Here is a 24,705-nt window from a genome sequence, read left to right on the forward strand (position 1 = left end):
GGGTTCTCAAGCACTCATAGTCTTGTTCTAGCTGCTGGAGGATTTGTTCCTCCTTTCACATTTATGCACAAATGTGCCTGAGAACCCGCACACACGTGCTAATGCAAACACCCCGTATAGTGGCCTTAAAGGCTTCCCAAAGGATGTCGGCTCCCTCCACTGAGCCCTTATTAAGTTTGAAATAGTCTTGTATGGCACGGTTGATTGCCTCCTTGTAGACCGGGTCTAGTAATGCAGTAGCATTAAAATGCCATCGAAAGAGTTTGAAAGGGAGCCTAGGGATGGTAATGTCTAGTCGGACCGGCTTGCGATCTGTAAGAGTTCTCACCATGTGCTGGTCATTTGTTACCCATGTGCTTTCCTCTGTTGTCACCAGCCAGTAATCTAAGTGGGCCCAGGAAGCATGCACAGTTGACACAAACGTACCCTCCCGTGCATCTGTGTTGCGTAACCTCCAGACATCCACCATACTGAACTCCTCCATACTACCCCTGAGCACTCTGGCTGAGTGTGTATCATGGCTAGATGCCCCCGCTGATCTGTCTCATGTTATATCAAGAGTTGTGTTTAGGTCTGCTTCCCATATGATTTCAGATCGCAGTGTATTCCACAGATTAGCATAGAACGCGGGGTCATCTACATTTGGACCATGGACATTTAAAAAGTATAAAGTAACCAATGATCCTCCCAGTGTTCCTTGTAAAATAACATAACAGCCCTGATCATCTGCAATGATGTGAGCTATAGTAAAAGGCATGCCTTTTTTAATTAGTATCATCACCCACCCCTAGGGTATGATGAATAAGAGGATGCCACACGCATCCCATCCCATCTCACACCAATCGCGTGTTCTGAGTGGTGTGTCAAATTTGTCTCCTAGAGGAGGGCAATCTATATGTCGTGTCTGTCCAGATATGCAAGAACTTGTCATGTCTTGCGGGAGTTATTAAGTCCTCTCACATTCCAAGTCAAGTGCAAAGTAGCTCTGGGTTGCTGGGACTGATGCACTAGCGTCCCAGAGTTATGCTTGGTATTCACCTTGCATGCATGTATAGTTGTATGTGGCACTGCGTTGGTGTAATGTACAGCTGAGGCAAACATATAAAACAACATTAAACCCTCCCCCCTTACACTTCAGAATCCCAACCATGCTAAAGATTCCCCAGTAAAACAGCAGAACAATCAACCACAGCAAAAACAGTCCCACAGAAGGTTTCATCCACATCTCTTAGCTAACTAGGTCAGCTTGTGGTATACCCACTGGAGGGCAGTTAGAGTCCCAGTTTCATCCGATGTATGGGGTGGTCGTGAGTTTCAATTAGTTCTGACAAGTACAGTTCAACAAGCATTGTGAGTGAGACATCAGGCACAAGAGGGGGCAAAGTATCCACAACAAATGGTAGGCCAAACAGACCACCCTCCCTATGTTCAGCAGTTTACTGGTAAATACCCGCGTCAATCCTAGAACCATCTTACTGCATCAACCTTTTGGCTCATGAGGCCCCAGTGCTGGCTCCAGCAAATCCGTGGCCAAGTGCCCCTACAACAGCAGAGTCTGTGCCAGCGGGGCCATATTGTCACATTCATGAGCTACGGTGAGTCGCTTGCAATCTCATTGTCAGATATATGGATACAGCATTCCCTGTGTTTTCGAAGTAGTTTGGTGACCCATTCCATCGGCGGTCAGTGGCGTGTTGAAGATCTTCGTTTTGCCTTGGTGTTCTATCCATAACCTCGCATAGGTAATCCCTGCCTGTTGAAGCTCCGTTTCACCGCAAGAATTCTTTATGCACAGCTTGGACAGTAGCCGTGAAATCTGGGAAGGACAGGATGTTTCCTTGGTAATTGACTTCCCCTTTCTCCTGGGCCAGCCACAACACCATGTCCCAGTCCCTGTAGTTCAGGAGTATGGTCAGGATAGGCCACCGGAGGTGGCCGCGGCACCAGGGCTCTATAAACCCGCTCTACAACGATCATCGAGGATAGGGCACCCGGTCCAAATATTTCGTTCAGTAGATGTTCAACCTACAGCTCCATGTTTCTAGTGTTCGTCAACTCTGGGCTGCCCACAGTCCTCAAGTTGTTGCGCCTCGATCATGCCGCCAAATCCTCATTTTTGGCCTTCATGTGACCGCCAATACCTTTTCCATTTTGCCAGTCATTGTCTGTATCCTATTGTCTGTATTGGAGAGCCACTGTTCCGCCTCTATCAGCCTCTAGACATGTTGGTCTAGTTTTGAAGGAATGTGATACATATGGAGGTTGAGTTTATCAACTGTACAGACTATTGTTTGTGAGACTTTGCTGCATTGCCAACAGGGTGCTCTCTAGGGTCCCTCTATCCCGATTCAGGTCCCCTTTGTCTGCCTCTGTCCCATTTTCAGGTGGGGGTCTGGTGCATTTTTTGGACTCAAAGGTGAGCCTAGCTTGTGCTTTCCATGCTTTACCCATGATGACTATCACACAGCAACCATTCATCTAGAGTGACGCATTAGGTATTGGTGCATCCCATTAAGTCCACCAAGTGAACCCACCCCCAGTGGGCACCAGCGTCTCAATTCTAGATCTCTCTAAGCAGTGTAAATAGGATAGTGCCCCACCGTCCCCATTGCCATCAATTTTCCCAACTAATGTCAACTAGCTTCACAGTAGTGGGGGCAGTACAGCATCATCACAGCGATGGCGGATATGGTTTTAAGCGATGTTTAACGTCTCCCCACTGCACATTTAAAAGCTGTCTTGGGCCCCAGAAATTGCGTCTATGCATCTTTCATCCACTGTTCAGGCCTCTACACACAGTTCGCCCGAAGACAATCCAGTCAGATCTCCCAGCTAGGTCGTTTGCAGCATGAGGAGTTCATCCCTGTAACATACAGGTAGGTAGGTGCAGTGTTATGGTGTTTGTGATTTCCAAGGAAAGCAGCTGCTGCCCTCCCTCCATCATATCTCATGCGTATCATTCAACTGCGCCAGTCCACAGCAGCAGCAAAGACATCCCCTGGCCCCAGTGGCCTCTGCAAGGGACAGAGTAATAAGGGAAACTTACCACAGATACTATGGTAGCTCTGATTCACCTGTCCCGGCCTGCCGCGGTCCCCTCAGGGTAAGGGCACCATCTGTCTCTCGCCACCGCTTTCCTCCTTCAGATCAATGCACAAAGCGACCACTTCTTCATAGGCACATTCATCGTCTGTATAATGCGTCACAGGGATCCCGACCGGTCCTCCTCGTGGCAGGCCGCACTGCAATCACTAGGGGAGCACACCAGTTGTTCTGCTGTGCCTCCCCCTGCCTCCGCAGCCGTCGGTACCCTTACCTCCTGAGGCTGTACACGGGTCCCAGTAAAACTGCTCCACTAGCACCAATGTGCTCCGCAAAGTCCATCCAGAGGCCACTTGTTATTCAGGGGTCTCCGCAGACTCACTGCCGCAATGGTTGCAGTTCCAGATCTCCACCCGCCATTTTGTGTCCAAGATCGCAGGCCGCTGGTTCTCCTCTCTTGATCCTTTATCAGTGCCACAACACCTGTAGCCACCAGTTACAAATGCACAGCACCTGGGCTGATTTCTCAAGCGCTGGCTGTGCATATTATCATGAAATATTAGCCAGATGAAACGATGATGTTGGATTAATTGCTCACAGCCAGCGGAGCTGCACTACAGTGGGGCAATCTTGCCACCGCCTTCCCAGCACACCCTCCCTCCCACCCCCACAGCCCCACTGTCTCCTCATTCATTTGAAGCCTTTCTAGATCACATTCAGGAAGACAGAAATATATGCTCTTGGCATAGTTTAGTTTTGTATCGATAATAGAAGTCATAATAATCTTCAGAAAGGAACAGTAAGATGATCTTGATAGTTTGCAAAACGAGCACACTCTTTGAAACCACTGTGTTTATTTGAGCCCTAAGAAAGAGATGTTGATCCACTAGAACTCCAAGGCTTTTAACTGCTGTCTTTGGAGATGGTAATGTTCTCCTTTCTGAAGGGCAGTAACAACTGGTCCATATTGAAGGGTTTCGATTTAACTCCTTTTCAGTGTTTGTGGTTCTATCACATCAATCTAATAATACAGCATATGATATATTTGAAATGAACCTGTACTAGTGATGGGATATCAAGCTGAAGGAAGGCCTAACAACCATCAGCATAATTGAAGATCCAACAGCCTCTTTTTTCTAATTCCTTTATGCCGGACTGAATGTAGATATTAAAAAAGTGGGGGGGAAGGGCAGACCCTTGTGGAGCATCACACAAACATTATTTCTGATATCCTAAAGGAAGTAAGTTGAACTGCCTGGGCACTATTCTCTAAAAAAGTGTAGGGAAATGTCTCTTTTTGTATGCTCCCCTCCAAGTTTTTGGATTGATGCTACTGATTTTTTTACTCTAACACCACCCTCAGGTCTGCTAACCAGAACTCAGTGCCTGTACCCTTACCCTTAAACAAATGTGTCAAGCTGGCTCATACCCAACTGGCTAAGCTAACTTACCTGTAAGTCCCTAGTATATGGTACCTAGGGCATTTAGGTTAGATGGCCCCTCGCCAAAGGATTGCAGCATTGGTTGTGCCATGTTATGATGTCATATGTCATCATCATTCTTGTGTGAGAATATGGAGTATGGAGAGTTCCAGGACAATTAGTTGCATCCTGATTGTTTTGGGAGGATCACGCTTGGGTTGTGTGCTGCATTAAATGCCATTATTTACTTCAAATCTATGGCGGTCGGTCTTTCCCTTTACAACAAATTTTGGTGATGATGGGATTGCAAATAAAGAGTGTAAGTCAGGATAGCACACAACCCAGGAGGTGGTCGACTTGCATTAGGAGAGTTTGACTGAGAGGTGTAGCCAGCGCTTGTATATGTAGGAAAGTGGCATCTTTCTGGCATAGTTACACCAACTTTATGCCTGATGTCAGTGAGTTTGGACTGCACCCTTTCACCACCGAACCTGACCACTGCAATTAGACATTATAAGTCATCCCTCTAATAGACTCTTCAGCCCAAGGGCAGGGTGGATGTCTCTAAGTGTAAGGGTATCCCTGCGGACCCCAGACCAATTCCTGGACTCTGTAAGTGTGGGGAACCCTTCTCAAGATATGTAGTGGACACTGGTCAACACGAGTGGTCCAACTACATAAAAGCTTCTCCAAACCTAGGCGTGTTTGGTATCAAACATGTTGGAATCATGCAACTGCACCGATTTCAGTGTTGTTTGCATGATATTATGTACCCTCAGGGTTCCTTAGAGGATCCCCCAGTTCTGCCTGTGCAGCCTTATGGGGTCTAGCTGCCAGCCCATACACTGCTCTGCCCTCCTGCTGGTGAGCCAAGCTCAGGCCGGAGAAGCAGAACAAAGGATTTCCTGCAAGGGAGAGATGTGACCACTTTTCCCTCTGTATTAGGTGTCTAAAGGCTGGGGTGGGGTGGCCAGCCGACTGCTATGAAGGGCACATTTGGTGCCGTCCTTGCATAATCCAGTTTGCACCAGTTCAGGAACCCTCAGTTCCCGCTCTGGTATGAAACTACACAAAGGACAGGGGAGTGACCACCCCTCCCCGTCCAGCTCCACCCCTAGGGAGGTGCACAGAGCTCTGCCAGGTGGCCACTTGATTCTGCCATCTTGGAAATAAGATGTGCAGAGGCCCTTGGGGGCATTTGACTGGTTAGGCCAGGGGGATGATGTTCCTGACCACCTCTGATAGGTGGGTCACTGCAGAGAGTGACCGACCCCCTTATAGGGTTACTTAAGGGCTCCCCCGCAGGTGGGTCTTCAGGTTTGTTGAGCAAGATTCTCCAAGGAACTCTCTGCAAGACATCTTCCGCTCCTGGCCTCTCAAACCGCTGCTGGTCTTCATTGGAACCAAACAAGTCTGCTTCTGGTGGGAATGCCCCCATTACAACATTGTTTCTCTGGATCCTGCAAGAATTTTGCAACCTCCAAGGCTGAGCATCCATCAGGGTCACAAGGGCTCTGTCTGCACCTGGAAGCATGAAGGAATTTCATTTGGAGTGAAGTAGTGACTCCCCTGCACCCGCTTGCACCTCAAGACACCTTTGACCGGTTGGTGGGGTCTGCTGTCCCTAGACATCTGAAGATCCTACTTCGCAAGTGGTGATTCTGTGGCTTCCTCTGGGTCCTGCTTGTCTTCTGACTAACATGGGAGACTGGGGGCCCCTGCCACTGGACTGGCTTCAGATGGGCAGAATTTTTGTCTTGCTAGGAAAAAGGCATTGTTCAGCGCATCGGGGAATGAGAGCCAACATATATTCAAGTACTTACCTGTAGGATTAGCTGATCAAGTCAATGCATGGGTTGAACGGTGCTCCATTTGTAAAGAAAGTGAGAAAAGATGGAAAGTAGGTTACAAATCTGAAGAGGGTCATAATGAGGATCCAGGTTTATCATGGCATATTGTCTGTTTGGATTTCATTTATCTAGCCTAGTAATGGTTGATGTCCATTCCAAATGGTTGACTGTGAAGTTCTTGAATGAAATAACAACCAGAACTACCATACGCTTTGGAGGCGGTTTGTGCTGAAGGAGTGTCTACCATTTTGTCAAAATTATTTAAATGTTGTGGGAGCAAGCATATTCACAGCTCTCTTTACAATCCCCAGGGAAATGGTACAGCCAAACGAGCAAATTGATTAGTTAAAGGGACCATTCAAATGGCATTACCTAATGAGTGTGATGTCAAAAAGATGGTGTGTGACATGGTGTAGGCTTATGCGGACCACACAGAAATGTCCGTTCCAAGAGATGTCTTTTAAATTTTTCAGTAATTTTTTATGTGGACTCATCTTTATTTACTGTTAATTGTTAGTATATATGTTGATCTTAGCTTTAGAATTTTTTAATAACTATTGTATTGTATGAAGGGTAGGGAATGTGTTATCATCATTCCTGTTTGAGGATATTGAATGCAGAGACTTCAGCTCTGTGACGCTCATTCTTTCCGTTTAGAACATGCCACCCTGGGTGTGACATGAGTAAAACGAGACTCCCGGCCCCATATTTGCAGGCTGGAAGTGCAGTTTAAACTGCTAGCCCACTTTGCAATTTAAAGTTATAGCAAAGTCAGACTTGCCCCTGGTATATGTGTGACTCAGGCCTATTGAGTCATAAGGCACGGCGCGGCAGACCATGTAATTTTACATATTCTGATAGTTAAAACATGAAACAGTTGTTTTTACTGTTGAAAGGTTTAGTCGCCCCCTTGGCGAGTACAGAGTTACATGCTGATACCTCAGCCATATTAACTCCGGAATGGTGTGACTAGTGTGCGTCATCCAAGGAATCCAATAACTGGTTACATTAAGCCCGACTTGATTCTCACGTCAAAATTAACGTCATGAATTGCAGTGTACAACTTTAGCAAACTTGCCACTTTGTTGCTTTTAGTCCTCTGAGCCAATACCAGTTGCACACCGGTTCCTGTCGCAGAGACACCATTTTCCCCTCTTGGGGAGACAAAGTAAGACTCCCAGGAAAGTAAATAATAGGGGCGTGATTTGGAGGGAGGTGTCGCCTCCCTCCTGCAGAAAGCCACATGGGTGTGAGCCCAAAAGGCAAGTTACAAAGGGGAAGCCACCTTTGAAGGGCAAACGGGAAACACTTGGGCAATGGGGGATATGCTCCATTGTTCAGGCAGACAGGCTGGCAATAGGGACATAAGAGGGGAAACCAGTTGCCAAACCGGCTTTGCTGGGACAGCCACACCTCTGGGTTTGGGCTAGGGATTTCAACACTCTGGGAAAGGGATCTTGCCAAATTGGAAGTGGGCAGACTGGTGTATCCTGGGATGTCCAGATACCACACTTTTCAGGAAGTGGTTATAAGGTGAGAGGAACCTGGTAACCCACTGGCTGCCAAACACCATGCTGCCCCGAGGGCGTTTTCTGAGCATAAGTAGGACACCCCCAGCACTGTGCTCAGATCTCAACTGGAAGAAGGCCCAAGAATGGACTGACCTGCTGCAGTGAGAGGCTGCACCATTGTGGGTTGCATCTGGTGGCTAGCAAAGGATAGGGACTGTGTCTGCTATGTTCATAGCACAGGGACACAATAGCTAAAGAAGCCAACTGGAGCAAGCTGGTAGCCCAAAGTCGTCAACCTGCTGCTGTGCAGCACCAGTGACAAGGACTTGATGCACAAGGTTGCACCTATGATTGCTGAGCCTGTGAGTGCAGTCGGAGTGTAGCTAAGACACCCAGAGGACGAGTTATCGACCCAGGAAAGATTAACTGGTGACCTTGATACTGGGTGACTGGAATTCTGCCAGTACTGAGAGGACTTTGAGAGATGTCAACCCCATGACTAGGATCACCTCACCCCCTTTGTGGACCAAGAAATAGTCACAGCAAGACTGCCACTGACCACATTGCATCCACAACATCTTTGAGCATCTTCAGCATCATTCTTTCCTTGCTTCAGGACCACTTCTATAGGAAAGTACTTCAAAGGATAAAAATGCTGGAACTGACTGAAAACTTCTTCACATGCTAAGCTAACTGTTTCTGAGGATCTTGCTGCTCCTCCTGACTGGCTCTCTACTGGAGTTGTTCATCTAAAGTGACTCCAAGTGACAGGCTTACAACTAGTCCAAACATTTTACTGAGAAAGTTTCTGTCTAATTTGCTGAGTTTGACAATGCCGTTTTGCAGTTTAATAAGATGCTTTGAGTTATTATATAATGAAGTCCATTTTTATAAATTGTTGTTCAGTTTCTTTAGTATCTTGTTGATTTTGTCTTCCTTTATTTTAGAGCTTCCTAAACGCTTTACGCTTGTTCCTTGTGTAAGCCTTGCTGAACAGAGCCACAGTTACATAGGGTTGAGCTGAAGGTGTGCCAAACGAAAGCGAATTGTGCAAAAGAGATTGGTGATTCCTCACACTGGTGCTTAGTGGTGGAAACCAGAACTTGTGCTTAGCAGTACCATAAGTTTTTGAAGTTGAGATGCTGAAAATTCACATAGGAAGACACCCAGAAAAGAAGTCCTTTAGCTCCTCAGTATTTGTCGAATGTATTAAAATCCAGAGGACTGTTCCAAATTGCAAAATCTTCTCAAATGATTTAGGAAAGGTTTGAGAAAGTTGTGGCAAAATTACCTGCAAGTTCCAAAGTTTGAAAAAGCTTTCCAAACATTTTGAAAAAGATTCAGGAGCCACTTTTCTATCAAAGGAACATGGAGCTCGACATGACAAACCTGTTCTCCTTCAAGAGTGATATGTTGGTGGCATTTTGCAGAGACAGAGAAATCAACATGGAGGAAAATGATCTGATCAAGGGCCTTAGACCTTGAGAGGAAGCCCACAGGGTATCTACACATCAGTAGAAAGAATTACTCCAAGGGAGTGGGGGAGAACATGATATGGAGAACAACCACAGTATCCTGGGTGGACGAAAGGGGAGCAGGACTAAGGATGATACCTAGAGCAAACAGCCAAGAAGGCTCTATCACTAGCAAGAGATTCATGGAAGAGAGCATAGCAGTGCTGGATCTGGAAGAGAGAGTCATAGCCCTGACTGAAAGAAATCTGCCCCAGAAAAGAGTAGGGCCAGACTGGGGTTAGACCCCTAAGAAGATGTTGGCAGCATAATAGTAACTGGAGTTGTTGACAGGGGTGCCCCTGATGTAGGACTTCCCAAAGAGAGTGTCCCTAGCTATGTCCAAGGGGATGACAGAGACACGTGGCTGGCCTCATATGAGAGAGCTCTCATAAATGGTAAGGTGGGTACACAACACTGGGGCACACTACTCTGGGAGTTACTGCCAGTAGTTAGTAGGGACAGACTGTTTACACTAGAGGACGAGGTAGCAGAATCCTACCCACACACAGAGGCAGCACTTGTCAAGTTGTTTGGTCTCGCTCTTGAAGAGTACAGACAGAAACTCAGGACAACACAAAAGGGGGCATTACAAACATGGGTAGACTTTGCTGACACTTCAGTTAAGGCCCTAGCTGACTGGATTAGAGGCAACAAAGTAAACGCATTTGAAGAGCTCTACAATCTGATTGTTAAGCAGCACATTTTAACACATTGTCGCTCAGTGAAGTTGCACCAGCATCTGTTGGACTCTAAGCGGTCTAGCCCCAGGGAACCAGGCAGGACAGCTGATGAGTGGGTTCGTACCAGGGTCCCCAAAAGGCCCTGCGAGGTGGCCAGAAGAAAGATAGTCAGGACCACTTTCAGGGAAAAGAGGAGGGTAAAGATAAAAAGGAAGGTAGTCCCAAGGAGCCCCTGGAAGATGCCAAAGAGGGGGAGCCCTAAGCCACGTCCCACTTAAAGGGGAGGGGTATCAGGGAAAGAGGTTTGACCCTCTTGAAGGCTGGAGTGTGTTTTGACTGTAATTTGCCATGACATAAGAGGGAATGTAAGAAAGCACTCTTTTTGGCATGGTTAGCCCCCCAGTTTTTGTCTGGTATCTGATGTAATTTTGACTGAAAGTGCACTGGGTTCCTGCTAACCAGGTCCCGGTGACAGATCTCTTTCTCCAAAACTACACAATCATTTCCCCGAATTGGCAAAAACGTTAGCACCCTCTGTAAGTCCCTAGTGAAGGGTACCCCTGGTACCTAGGTCTTGGGGTAATAAAGAGGGTCCCTCAGGGCTGCAGCACAAATTGTACCACCCTAAGGAACCCCTCACCAAACACATGACCGGCTGCCATTGCAGGGTGTATGTCTTGATGCAAACAAAAGTGAATACACAACATTACTCAGCCTGTGTGCCATGCCCCCTAACATTGCATGCAATATATTTAAGTCACCCCTCTGTCAAGCCTTACAATCCTAAGGCAGGGTGCATTATATTACATGTGAGGGCATAGCTGCATGAGCAGGTATGCCCTTGCTATGTCTTTGTTGATTCTCAGATATACTAAGTGACCAGGGAAGCCATTTCAAATACATGTGCTGGACACTAGTCACTATGAGTTCCCCAGCTACATGATGGCTTCACTGAAGATAGAGATGTTTGGTATTAAACATATTGCATTGGTGAACCCACTCTGAAGCCAGTGTTGGATTTCCTAATACCTTCACACAAAGGGCACCTTAGAGGTGCCCCCTGAAAAACTACCAACTACTATTATGTTAACTGACTGGTCCTGACCAGTTCAGCCACCCTAGCCATGTTTCTGACCCCCCTAGGATGACAGTCAGGGCTCTTGGGTCCAGAGACAAAAGCCTGCACTGGGCGGGGGTGTTGACACCTTCTACAGACTGGATGAACACTAGCCGCCTTTGTAATGCGACAGAGGTCTCTCCAAATGGCAGATATGACCACCCCCCGTCCTGACCCCACCTTTGGCAGCAAGACAGGGGGGAACATTTGGCAGATTAGGGGTTGTGCCTCCTTCATGCCAGACCCACCCCTAAGGTGGACAAGCTGAAGTGGGCGCCACTTTGTAAATTCCCTCATCTTGGTTTTGAATAAATTAGACCACTACGGTCAGGGTTCTGCCCATTTCCCAACAGAAGTGGTCATAGAAATGGTGTAGTCACCCTAAAGGTGGGCAACCCATTGGCTGCTACCTGGCACTCCCTGTAATGCCCCTAAAAAGTGTTTTTAGGTGGCACCCCTGAACACCAGAACTTAGATTTTGACGGCCTAAAATGGCAAAGGACAAAGAAGAGACACACCCGCAGAAGAGGGGAAGAAGCAGCAGCTGACCTGGTGCCAACCCCACCGGCCTGTCTGCACTCCTCAATGGACTCTGCACCAGAAGACAGCTCATCCTGCAGTTTAGCCTCCAGAAATCCTGGGAGGACTGTCTGCCTTCGGAAAAAACTCATGTCTCCCGTGAGCAGTGGACCTGCTCTCCAACCAACTCTAATGAAAGGACTCTGCAGCCACCGGAACTGCAAAAGACTTGACACCTGAGGTCACCCCAACACCCACCGTCACCAACCTGAGTGGGAGTGGACATACAGTACAAACAAAATTCTGCAGCTCCCCAGAGTCCGAGACTATTGTGGTTTCACCCCTCCTGGACTCCCCAAAATCGCCTGCAGCCTCTATATGCAGGCCCCCTCTCCCGCAGCTTCTGTGGTGAGAGAAACCATGTGCTGCAAGCAACCGCTGTACCCGTCACCGCCGGCCTGAGTTGAAGTGGAACCCTGGTATCAATTACATCCCCCAGCTCTCCTGAGCTCAAGTCTACTGTGGTTTCACCTCTCCTGGACTCTACAATAAAGCCTGCAGCCTTAGACCACAGAAGCCCCCAAGTGCGAGTGCTCCTGGACAAAGAAACCTAGCACCAAAGGACACCCCTGCAGCTTTCACCCCTGGGCCATGCTGAAGAGGACCAAGGTGCACCTATGTCCCCGACCACACCATGCTGTCCCCTACTGGCCTCCAGCCAGAGCCTGCAGCCTAAATCGAGAGAAATCAATCGACATTGAACGCTGTACTATACATCTGCACTTGGCCGCCCCAGTGCTGCTTGGAGTGACCTGATGGTGTGGTCCTGACCCTTGCTCAAGTCTACAAGATTGGTACTGTGAGTTGTCGTGAAGTGCTTGTTTGCTGAATGGGTTTTCATTCCATTGGTTAACTTTGAAGAACTCTAAAATTTCACTGGATGTCGAATTTTGCAAGTGAAAATAATTTATGCCTAAAAACATACTTACCTTATAATGAAGTTCTTGGGTTTAAAATGTTTACAAAAAGAACTATTATTTTTTCTAAATTGGTCTTGTATTTATTCTTTTAGTGTGTCTCATTTATTGCCTCTGTGAGTATAACAAATGCTGAGCACTTATCTCTGATAAGCCTAACTGCTCATTCACACTACCACAAAATAGAGCATTAGTCCTATCTACTTTTGCCTCTGCAAACCAATTGGGGAACCAATGGACTCTGCATGGTGTACTTCTTTTTAGTACACCATATGGAAAGCCAGATTCCTTGCCTTTAGATAAATTGAATTTTTGATTTGGTTAATTTTTTCCAAATTCTTAAAAGTAACTTTTAGGGCCCTGGTTAGGTCCCTGAAATTTAACAGTTTAAAATGTTTTAAAACTTACTTTAGTTAGGACTATAAAATCTGTTTTTTTAGGAGCTCCAAAAAGGCCCCAATTTTAGAACAATAATGAGTACCTCAAAGGGTGTGGATGAGGAGCTCAACCTTACCTCTAGTGTTCTCATAAGCAGTTAAGAGCCCTCTGCAAAAGGTATAAAATGTAAGCAGGCCCAAACCCTACCACGGTTAAGCTTCAGGATCTGTTGGCAGAGTATGAGCATGTCTTTCATACTGATGGGGCCACTGACCCTGATGATCAGGACAGATTGAGTGAGGAAGAGTATCTGGAACTTACACCACTTGAAAGAGAGGAACCTGCACCCCACAGACAACCCCAGGTGCATAGAGCACCTCCCTCTAGTGAGGATGGCTCAGGTCCCTCAAGGTACTGAGAACTCTGAAAATGAGATTATTTTTACAGAGATTAGCTCAAAGAATTATCATGGAGGACAGGATATTGACCATAGAAAGGTAAAGAGCAGAAATGGGTTTAGCACCCATCAACGGTGGTAGCAACTTTATAACTAGGGACAGAGTAGGACACTCTGAACCTAAAATCCTGATTATGAGGATGGTAATCTTTGAGAGGGCCTGTGTTGCCAGAGAGCTTAGCAAACAACACTGGGGCTCTCTCCTTCGGACATGTTCTCTGGAAGGTGCAGGGATAGACTCCTGACAGTGAATGAAGCTGATGCTAGGTCCCATAACCTCATGGAGGGAGACCCTGATTCAGGGCTTTAGGCTCACTCCTGAAGAGTACTGAATCAAGTTCGAGGAGACACGAAAAACCCCACCTTCCCATTTCTCTAAGGCTACCCAAACTTGTGCATTCTGCAGTATTTCTTCAAGGTGTGCCTTCATCCAGGTAGATCTCATGTGTTCAAAATCCTTCGGCTCAAAGTCTATCTGTAACTCCTCTTCAGATGTTTCATACTTTCTAAGTCTATTCCATATTTATCTGCCAAATTTGCCAACCTCTGGTGCACCCTGCTCACTTCTTTAGTTATCTTTGGACACAAGTATCTCAGTTCTGCTTCCGTGTATGATTCTAGCCTGTTCACTCCCATGCTCCCTTCAACAAGTTCATTTGCCTCCATGCCCAACCTCACAAAATTCAAGTACTCTTCCCCTTCTGACCTTTCTGCCGCTGCAGGAGTAGTCTGTGGTGAATTTAACTTGTCTAACCAATCGTTCAGCTGTTGGGCAGTTAAACCTTGTAAGGAGATATTCCCAGCCTGCACTATCGGTGTTTGCGGTATATTCGCACATGAGACCTGCAGAGTTAGCAGTCCCAAACCTGATTGTCTCATGGCATCTGGAGGAGCCCCAATCGGACTGAAGTCTAATAAAGACCTAGATCTTTCGAATATCGGTTCCACTGGAGTCATCCCTTGAACCCTCCTCTTGTCATCTCTTAAGTCATTATCCCTTGATCACATACACTGGGCTTCGCCTGCGCATACAATGGTACTGGTGGACCAACTGTAATGGGCAAAGATATGGCGGCTGGCGGCTGCCTATTTCCCAAAACCTGTGGAGCTTTAACTCCCATATTCTGGTTCATTACTGGTGCCATGGCTGACTGCGGTTCTGTGACCGAAGTGTAATTCGGAATCATTTGTTGCTGCAGCTGGGGCAGCAAAGGTGGAGTTGGATCGGTCTGATTTAGTTTTGGTCTCACACGTGCCGGATCTGATGGCACCATCAGATTCGTGGTATTCTCTAATATTGGGACATCAGGATGAAGTCCCTGAACCTGTGGTGGCTGTAGCTGAGGTTGCATTTCTGGAGCAGTGGACACGCTAATACTACTCTGCACCGGAACTGGTGTCGAGACAGGACTAACCTGTATTGGATTTGCTGTCACCTTGTTCTGAGTCGAACTCGCAGGACACGTACTAGTACTCCGTCTATTGTCATCTATTGCATATGGCAGTGGTCGATCATTCAGTAACTAATTAAGGAACTCATCATCGTCTGATCCATCCATCTCTGCCCAGGGCTTCTTAGCCTCTTTGTCTATTGTGGAACTTTTGTCAGTTTTACAAGTAGCTTTCCCTCCTTTGTTTTCACCTTCTTGAGCTATTGCTGGAAACATCCTAATTCCGTCTTTTGTTTCTCTCCTCCAAACCCTGTGTGCACTATCCCACCTAGCCTCCGATAGTGTATTTTCTGCTTTCCTAATTCTTCTCTCAAACTTCTGTTGCTGTTGTCGTATTGCCATCAGTTCCCAACTTGCTAATGCCTCAAACTGCGCTGGCCTTGGAGGTGGCTTTAACTCATTTAGCACCCTCCTCAAATTTTCCAAAACCCTTATATTGAACGTTCCATGCTCCAGAAATGCCAAACACCCTTCTTTCTCTGTCGCTTTGCACCATTGCTTTAGCCAAAGACATGGCGCGACATCCCTTTTCTCCATTACGGCATAAGCTGGTGTATCCTCTGGCGATGTAACCTCCCCTACACTCTCAGTAATATATGTATCTCCCCTTAAAGCACTCTTTAAAGCCTTGAAAATTTTAATTTTTGCGTCTTTTATTTTGTTCACAATCAAATCAGGAAGTGACTTTAATTCCCAGAACTCCCTTCGCCTACCTTCTCAACCAATTGCCTCTCACGGACGGCTGCCAATCTGTGCGTGACCCTTCTCACTAACCGACCTATCCCAGCGTGGCTCCAATGACGTCACACTCACACACTGCGGCTGACAAAGTCTTGCGGCTTGTCTTCCTCACTCTCGATTCACACAAAAACGAATGCAATGTATTGCAAGCACCAAAAAAAACTCAAATTTGCCGGTTTACTATAGGAAAGGGTAACACAATTGCTTCAGAACTTTACAGAGATTTTGCTTAGCCTCGGCCGCTACTCTCTCCTTCTCAGATCCCCCACTTGCAAGCAAAATTTGACCCGCAAATTCTACTCTCGACTTGTCAATGGGTTGTCCTAGTGCACTTTAGGACTCACCAAATCTCCATTGAAGTTTTCATTCACTCACTTTGACTCATACTTGACTTGTCGATATCACCATCGACCTATTAAACCGCGCAAATTAGAACATAAACCAAGTGTTGCATACACTTATCAATATACTCCGGAGTCTTAGACCACGCAGGGTCCATACATTACCAACAACCACGTGGACAATTTTGAGCACAAAGCGCCACACTCACATGAAGTTCGCCGACTTCCATACTCTCATACTGCAGAGTACACACACTCCTACTAAAACATCATCATTTGGCCTAAAATCCTCACAGACTTCACAATTCACCTGCGGTATGCATAAGCTGTGCAAGCGCAACTCTACTTCACTCACACTATCCCTAGAACGCCAAGAACATACCCAAACTCACATCAGCAGGCTCCGAGATTCTGGGAAAGTAATTCGGGACTTAGGGGCACATCATCTCTTCAATTTGCATCATCGAAAAATAATAATTTTCCCAAAACCCAGTTTCTGATACACCTTGCTTACTTCCAAACTACGCTCATCAATTTCTACCAGACCTTCGGAACTTTTGAACCAACAATCTTATCAAACAGTGGTCCCTCATCCTGGGGCCCTAAAGGGCTAAACCATTACCTCTGTTACCAAAAACAGTAAAAAGTAAACTTACAAGGAGACACGCCTAGGCCGATGAACCTTTTGACCACGTTCGGGGACTTCCCAGCACAAGATATTTGGCATCACAAATCAATATATCAATAACTCAATCAATACTTGCAATACCTAATCAACAAGTTAGTCAATAACATTTAATAAGCATCAGTAAAGCGAACACACCATGACCTTTCAGTCATGAATAACCACACCTTCTTAGTTAAGAGTTAGAATATTTATTTCCCTATTTGTTATAATCTAATATCATCTCCGTTAATCTCATTAGCAATCAATCTCATAAGTAATCTCTTCAACTTCGTAACGAGAACACAATTAATCAATTCATAAAGAACATTTATTCAGCATTATTTCATCATTAATAAGAAGCAGCTTAACAAAGTCTCAGAAATACACGATTCAGCAAAGCAAGAACTCAGTCACTTGTCTATTTGCGTCAAATATTGGTGAACACCTCAACTAATCTCGAATTAGCATCAGCATGTTCGGCTTCATGCAAAACAATTTAACAAACACAAATTTGGAAAACATCTAACTATGGCCTCTATCACAAGAGCAGTTGGTACCTAGAAAGAAAAGGCAAACAAACAATTACAATTATCATCAGATAGTTGCCCCTCCAACAAATCAGCAAACAGCGTCAGTCTTCGTCCTCAGGACATCAGTCGATTCACCATCAGCAAGGATAGGACAGGGCAAAGTCTCATTTTGGCATAGTTAAGAATAAGGCTCTTCCCTCATAAGGAGGGGAAGTAAGTATCAGGTAAGGAATGGGCTGAGGATGGTTTAAAGTATCAGAAGAATAAACAACTAAGGGGGTCATTCTGACCCCGGCGGTCCTTGACCGCCGGGGCCAGGGTCGGCAGGAGCACCGCCAACAGGCTGGCGGTGCCCCGCAGGGCATTCTGACCGCGGCGGTTTGGCCGCGGTCAGAAGAGGAAAACCGGTGGTCTCCCGCCGGTTTTCCGCTGCCCTGCTGAATCCTCCATGGCGGCGCAGCTTGCTGCGCCGCCATGGGGATTCAGACACCCCATACCGCCATCCTGTTCCTGGCGGTTCGCCCGCCAGGAACAGGATGGCGGTATGGGGTGTCGTGGGGCCCCTGGGGGCCCCTGCATTGCCCATGCCAATGGCATGGGCACTGCAGGGGCCCCCGTAAGAGGGCCCCACAAAGTATTTCAGTGTCTGCTCAGCAGACACTGAAATACGCGACGGGTGCAACTGCACCCGTCGCACCTTCCCACTCCGCCGGCTCCATTCGGAGCCGGCTTCCTCGTGGGAAGGGGGTTTCCCGCTGGGCTGGCGGGCGCCCTTCTGGCGGTCGCCCGCCAGCCCAGCGGGAAACACAGAATACCCGCAGCGGTCTCCTGACCGCGGTGCGGTATTCTGGAGGGGGGAACTCTGGCGGGCGGCCTCCGCCGCCCGCCAGAGTTAGAATGACCCCCTAAGTCTTAAAGAATAATGGATCATTGAAATGGCAAGGAATGGTGAAGAATGGCAAAGAATGACCGATTTCTCCTCGGGTCATGCGGTTGTATCAAAAAACTGTCAAACTAACCCTTAATTCCCTATTGGATAATATTTGGTGCATCATTATCTCTGTCCAATAATCCTCCACGCACCTTACTAGAATTTTCCACAAAACACAGTTCTCATGTAGTTGATTGGCTCCTGTAATTGACGTCTTCACCGGTTGAATGTCAGGTAAGAAAAGTTACACTTTACGCTCCAGTCAGTGGTCCCATTGTTTTCTCCTAGTCCAGGCAGCCTTACACCTGTTACGAATTACACTGTTGCATTCAGCAAGAATGTCTCCTTGAGCAAGTCGGGTCCCATGAGAAAGAATTTATTACGGCTACACACACATCTCTAGCTTCTGGAAAAGTACAGCGTTGTGTCCTTCAGGAAAGCAGCACATTGCATGTTAGAAAAACACAGTTTAATATGAGACCAGGCAGCTAAGCCCAGACCCTTGATAACTAAGGCCTAGTGATTAATTAGCAAAACCCTAATACATGACTCTAATTATAATATGCTAATACAAATTCATACATTAGTACATTATTAATCCATCATTAATAAGTTTCATTAGTCTTCGTATACAGTGGTGGTCCCTCCCCGTGGGCACATTTCAGACGCGTGCATTATTTTCTACGTTAACACATTTTCTATGCGGCTTCAGTACACAATATATTGCAAGCTTTCCATGTTAATTTTAATTTTAAAGGTCACACTCCAACAATATCTTTCAACCCTTTTGTGGTTGCTGGATCAGCCCTCTTTATTTAGGTCTCCAGTTGTAATGGTCTTTTTGAAAGGTTTACAACATTTGTTTCCTTCCTCTCCCTTTGTCATGCCATGGTGGGTTGTAGGTCCTTAACTTGGTCCTCATGCTTCTAATGTGCACTCCACTTGAGCAGTTTCATAGCGGTTCCTTGCGGTTCCTCACCCTCAAGACAACATTAGCTATCACCATCACATGGGAGCGGCATGTGAGTGAGCTTCAAGTTCTTTGTGGAAACCCACTTTACACCACCTTCTTTCCAAATTAGTTCTGCGAGCCCGGGCATCCTAAAACATCATTCTGCTAGCATTCTATGCTTCCATCTCGCCCCTCTAAGGAGGAACAGACACTATCCCGTGGACCCCAAGAGAGCTCTGAGCTTCTACATGTATCGTACTAAAGAACACAGAGTGGATGATCAGCTCTTTGCGGGTTCTCAGTGTCGTAAGAAAGGCATGACTGTGCAGAAGAGAACTGTCTCCCGCTGGATTGTACGCTGAATTAATATCTGCTATGCCTTGGCTAAAAAGCAGCCTCCGGGGGGATTACATACTCATTCTAGTAGGGCCAAAGCAACTACCACTGTGTTAGCACACAAAGTCCCTGGCCTAGACATTTGCCAAGTGGCTGTATGTATGTCCACAAAGCACTATTGTCTGGATATTCTGTAAGAGACACTGTCTAGCTGCAGAGTCTTCACAGACACTCCCTTCCTCTCCATTCTGTAGTTGGTCTCTATTCATTAATAAAATCGCATGTCTAGGACTCTGTACACTTGTCTCACCAATTGCCGACAATCTCAAACACAGCTGATGTCAACGTGTGGGAGTGGCATCTATATAAGCTCCACACATGGTTTCCAGCATCAGTGCAGAGCCACATGGCATCAACTACCGGCACTCGGAGATACTGCTGAAAAGTTTCCAGACCCAAATGGAGACAAGGGGAATATTCAAAAGGTGAGGAATCTGCAGCTGGTTAGTTTGGAATTAAGCTTGTGTGCTGCTTTTTAAACTGGTACACTACTAGAAATCTGGTTTTAAGTGCTGCAATCAGTAGAGGGTGGTGCGGAAGAACATCCACAAATTTAAAAATGCACCAGATGTGGAGGTTTTTTTAATGGACACCCAGCCAACCTGTTGACCACTGAATCCAGTTTATACTCATTCTAGTTCGTATGAGGGAGCTGGAGGATGGAAAACACAGCATTTCTATTGTTCTCAAACTTGGCATACTCTGATCAACATTGGGTCTGAAATCTGCCTTCCTCGAGCTCACGGCGAAGAAAGCTGTGTGGTGTGTGAGCATTTTCAGTGTAAGGAGTCTGAAATCATTGTGATCGTAGGTGGGATTATTACACCATTACGAAGTTGACAGGGCAAGTTTGCTTCGGGGGCATAAAAGCATATTGATACCAACATGGACCCCTACAGCCTTTCTGAGGGAGAGCACAATAATCGAACAATGAGAGGTCCGACCACAATTATGTGCCAATACTGAAGCAATCAGTGGCTAAGTAGAGGTGCTTGCAGCACATACCACAACAACAGGGCCCGAGCAGACTCAATCCAAGTCTTGGTTCCAGCACCCAGGGTTTCCCCAAAGTATGACAAAGTAGGAAAGTCAGCCCTAAATATACCTTCAACCTTGAAGAAAGACCAGCCATGAAAGTTTGCTTCTGTAGAGACACCCTCAGATGTTGCTTTGGATTAGACAGAGGCTTGATACCAAAAAGAGCCTTAACAGATTTCAGATGATTTCTCGATATATATGCATAAGGACATACAATATAAGTGTGATTTTTGACAAAACGCATTTATAATGATCCTAACACGAGTCATATTGCGCGAAGACCGGAGGAGGGTCTTTTCAGGCCAACATATACACCTAAATTAAGCAGTGTTTTACCACCTTCAGGTTTAAGACTGCTATTAACAGGAAAAATTTGAGGTGGCAGTTTCACCTGATGTATGCCAATATCTCGTTTGAAAACTCACAAAGGCAACTGATCCATGTAGGCAGGCTCCAATTCACAAAACCCAAACATCGCTGGAATGGATTCCATTTTCTCCATTTACACACCATCACCTCAGACATAAGCAGAGGAAGAAGAAGATATGGGTTAACCTTGAGGGAGCCCTGCCTCACATTGAGGATGAATGAGATAAATATTTAGTGGAGTCACACAACGAGGAAGTCATTAGACCAATATCCTCCATGGCATCTCCCCAATATGAAACGTCCACTCATCACCATCATTTCGTGGTAGTCCAGCCTGCTTAAAAAAGGGTCTGTTGACCAGGGTGCCAATGAAGGGCCATCTCCCAGATGAGGAGAACAAGCGACTAGATGCAGCAGAAAACCAAAGGGTAATGTGTGAATAATGTGTCTCACTGTGTCAAATATCAGGCTCTCATCAGCAGGTACAACGGCTTTCATTGGGCAAAGCTAGAACTCCTTCAGCGTCCATCCAAAAAGTACAAAAAGAGAGGAGATTGTTACTGTGGGAAATATCTCCAATGCCGTCATCCACTGTGCGTTGGATGCGGTTGATACTGAGTGTTTCCAGATATTACCAAGATCGTTCTATCTCTGCGCGCCTGGTGAAGCATTTCAGGTTTCCGCACAGCATCCACCTCTTGGCAGAACATCTTTTGTTGATAAACAGCTTTGCATATCTACTCAGCAGGCACAATCAGAGCACTCATGAGTGGAAAATCAGTCTCAAAATCCTCACTTTGCTTACAGAAGTGGGCCAATCCAGACACATATATGTTCGCAACAGCCCAAAACGAAAAATGCCTTTGCTTGGCATCCAGGGATGCACGCTGGCAGTCCCTAGAAAGAGCACTGTGGATAAACTGGTCATGAATATTTGCATAGTCTTTTCACCACTGTTGTTAACAGTAATGGTAACAGTACTTGAGACAGTGCACATTCACCAGTTTCATGGCGCTAAGGAAAATAATTGAAGAAGCCGTTTGTAGTACGCGCGACGCTACACCGTTTGATACGAGCAAGGCATCAACAAAAAGGCTTGTCTAAACATCCATGTTTTTAATCCTTTCTGAAAGATTTAAATTGTGTTTCAGCTCGTAGGTAAGCAGGAAGAGAGTTGCTTTCCGCTTGTGCTGAAGCCGAGAAACTCTGTCCTCCCAGCCTACATTTAGAGAATCAGGCACCGTTAAATAATTTGCCAAAGAAGAGCGCAGGGCACACGAAGGCACATATATGGAGATCCGTTTTGCTACAACGTTTTGTGCCATGCAGAGCTTGATAAAACACGCAGCACGTTTTAAACTGGGCCTTATGTTTTACTGGCAGCTGATGAAATTGTTTCCGGAGAGGTGTAATATGTGTTTTCTCAAAGTTTGAAAAATAAGTCTTGCTGCTTTGTTTTGTATCAGTTGTAATCTAAGTAGGCCGTTCTTGGGAGTACTAGATAGATTTTTTGTTATCAAGTCTGAAGCCAATAATGGCTGCCATTATTGTTTACAGTTCCACCACAGAAAAGTAGGATAGTAGTTTTTAGGTTGTCCGTTAGAGAAAGATACATTTAAAAACTAGTCTATTTAGGGTTTAATTGAGAAATGGTTATCAATTATTAAATCCTCCGATCCCTTCTCTTTCTTTGAAGTATCAATTATTAGCCCCATGCTTTTTGTTAATTTCTTATCAATTGGGAGCGGACCTATTTCAGAAGGCTTATAACAATGGGTCCACAGATCTGTACTTTTTATTAATTATAACTACTTCTGTTTTACGTGATTATTTCTCATGAATCCACAGATAAACCGCATGGTACTCCAAAGTCTTGCTGAGATGTGGTGTTTCCATCTAGACAAAGCAGAATCTGTGCGTCATCAGCATAAGGATATAGTCTGGAACCTCGCTAAGCCAACCCTTTTATAAGGCTCTAATATAGATGTTAAATAAATGAGGGGACAATGTATATCCTCGAGGGATTCTACATTTTACTGGAATACTGTCTGCTAAGACAGAGGGCATTTGGACTTCTTGTACCAGATCCTTTAAATGGGATTTCATAAATAAGTGGCCCAACCATATTTTATGGCCCACTGTGTCAACGGCAGCAGGTAGGTTCAACGGGACATGGCCTAATACTTGTAAATCATCCGTAACAGAAAGTATCACGGTTTCTGTATTATGAGCTGGACACGAAACAGCTTGTAATGCATCATAAGAGTTAGCTCTTGTAGATTTCAGATTTCTTGTGCCACATGCTCTTCCAACAATTTAGAACTATGTGGAAGCTAGGATATTTGGCGAAAATGTCTATGTATATCAGCACCCAGCTATTTTAGAAGAAGAATTACTTATGACTACTATTCCTCCTGGAGTACAGGCCCACAACCAGGACTTTCCAGCCATCTCTGCCCTGGGCTTTTATTTCAATCTGACTCCAGGTGTAACCAATCTTGCGGCTTTGGCGCCAGGTGTTTCTTGGCCTTCCAATTACATTGGCTATTTTATAGTCTTCTGGATCTTTGCCTTATGTCAGAGAGTTTTTAAGGATGGGGAGCGGAAGTTCTATAATTATTGATGATATCATTTTCATAACTTCTGGAGGACAAGGGTCAAGCAGAGATCTGGATCTCACCTTTGTCATCAGCTTTTTTAGCGACTCCATATCCAGTGGTCTAAAATATGATTTTTAACTTGGCTCATTTAATTATTACAGGAGTCTGCTATCATTCATGGCTTTTTTGCAATACTTTCTTTCATTGAGCGTATTTTGTCAATATAAAAGAAACTAAATTCATTACAAAGTTCTTGCCAAGGTTTTTGGTTTTGGGTGACCCTATCTGCAGAAGATAAGTCAAGCATATTTTTTTTAAAAACCCTCTTTTTGAGGGTTGTGTGCTTCACAAATCATACTGTAATAGTATACGCTTCTTATTTTCAATAAATCATTTTTATAGTCTGCCATACCTTGTTTGAATTTAACCTTACTTGAATCTTCATAATTCTTCCATCATTAAAGCTCAAGGCACCATAGTTTTAGTCTGGTATCTAATAATGCTAGTGTGAACCATGGGGTATGTATAGGTTTTTTTAAATATTCATTTTCTTGTAACGAAGGTATGTTAGTTACCTGCTTCATTGATCCAAGAAGTAAACTCTTTTTCTGACTCATCTACCAAAGCACTTGATCTTAATTATTCTTGCAATAGATTTACTGGGTTGACCTTTCAGTATTTGTGGGTGATTTTAAATTCAATTTGGAATGGCTCTAGTTTAATAAGATCAAATTTAATTAGAAAGTGATCAGACACTTTCATGACAAGATATCTATATTGGATATATCACGGTAGATCAAATCAACTAGCTGTCCTTTACTATGAGTAGTACTATTAATATGCGTAATAGTTTGAAAGAATTTATCAAGTCCATGAACACATTTGTCTTTAGGTCCTGCCTTTATGTCATTGTCCCACTAATTAAAATCACCAACTATCATTAACCTAAAGTAGTTAATCATTAATGAGTACACCACTTCATAAAAGTGTGTAGTAAAGTCAGTTATATAGTTTTGAGGCCGATAGGTAAGAAGTATTGTGTGTGAAGTTTAAGTTCAGAGTTGCACAAAACCCGGGTACCTCCAGGTTGTGAAAGTCTTCCTCAACTTCTGAGCCGATTCCAATCTAGCTCGTGATGCACCTCCATTCACCCAGGCCTTTTGTAACACCACAACAGCTCCAGGAGCTGAGACCACTGACCAGATCTTTGAATGAATGAATGG

Source organism: Pleurodeles waltl, chromosome 6 (genome assembly GCF_031143425.1).
Source record: "Pleurodeles waltl isolate 20211129_DDA chromosome 6, aPleWal1.hap1.20221129, whole genome shotgun sequence".
NCBI classification, from domain to species: Eukaryota; Metazoa; Chordata; class Amphibia; order Caudata; family Salamandridae; genus Pleurodeles; species Pleurodeles waltl.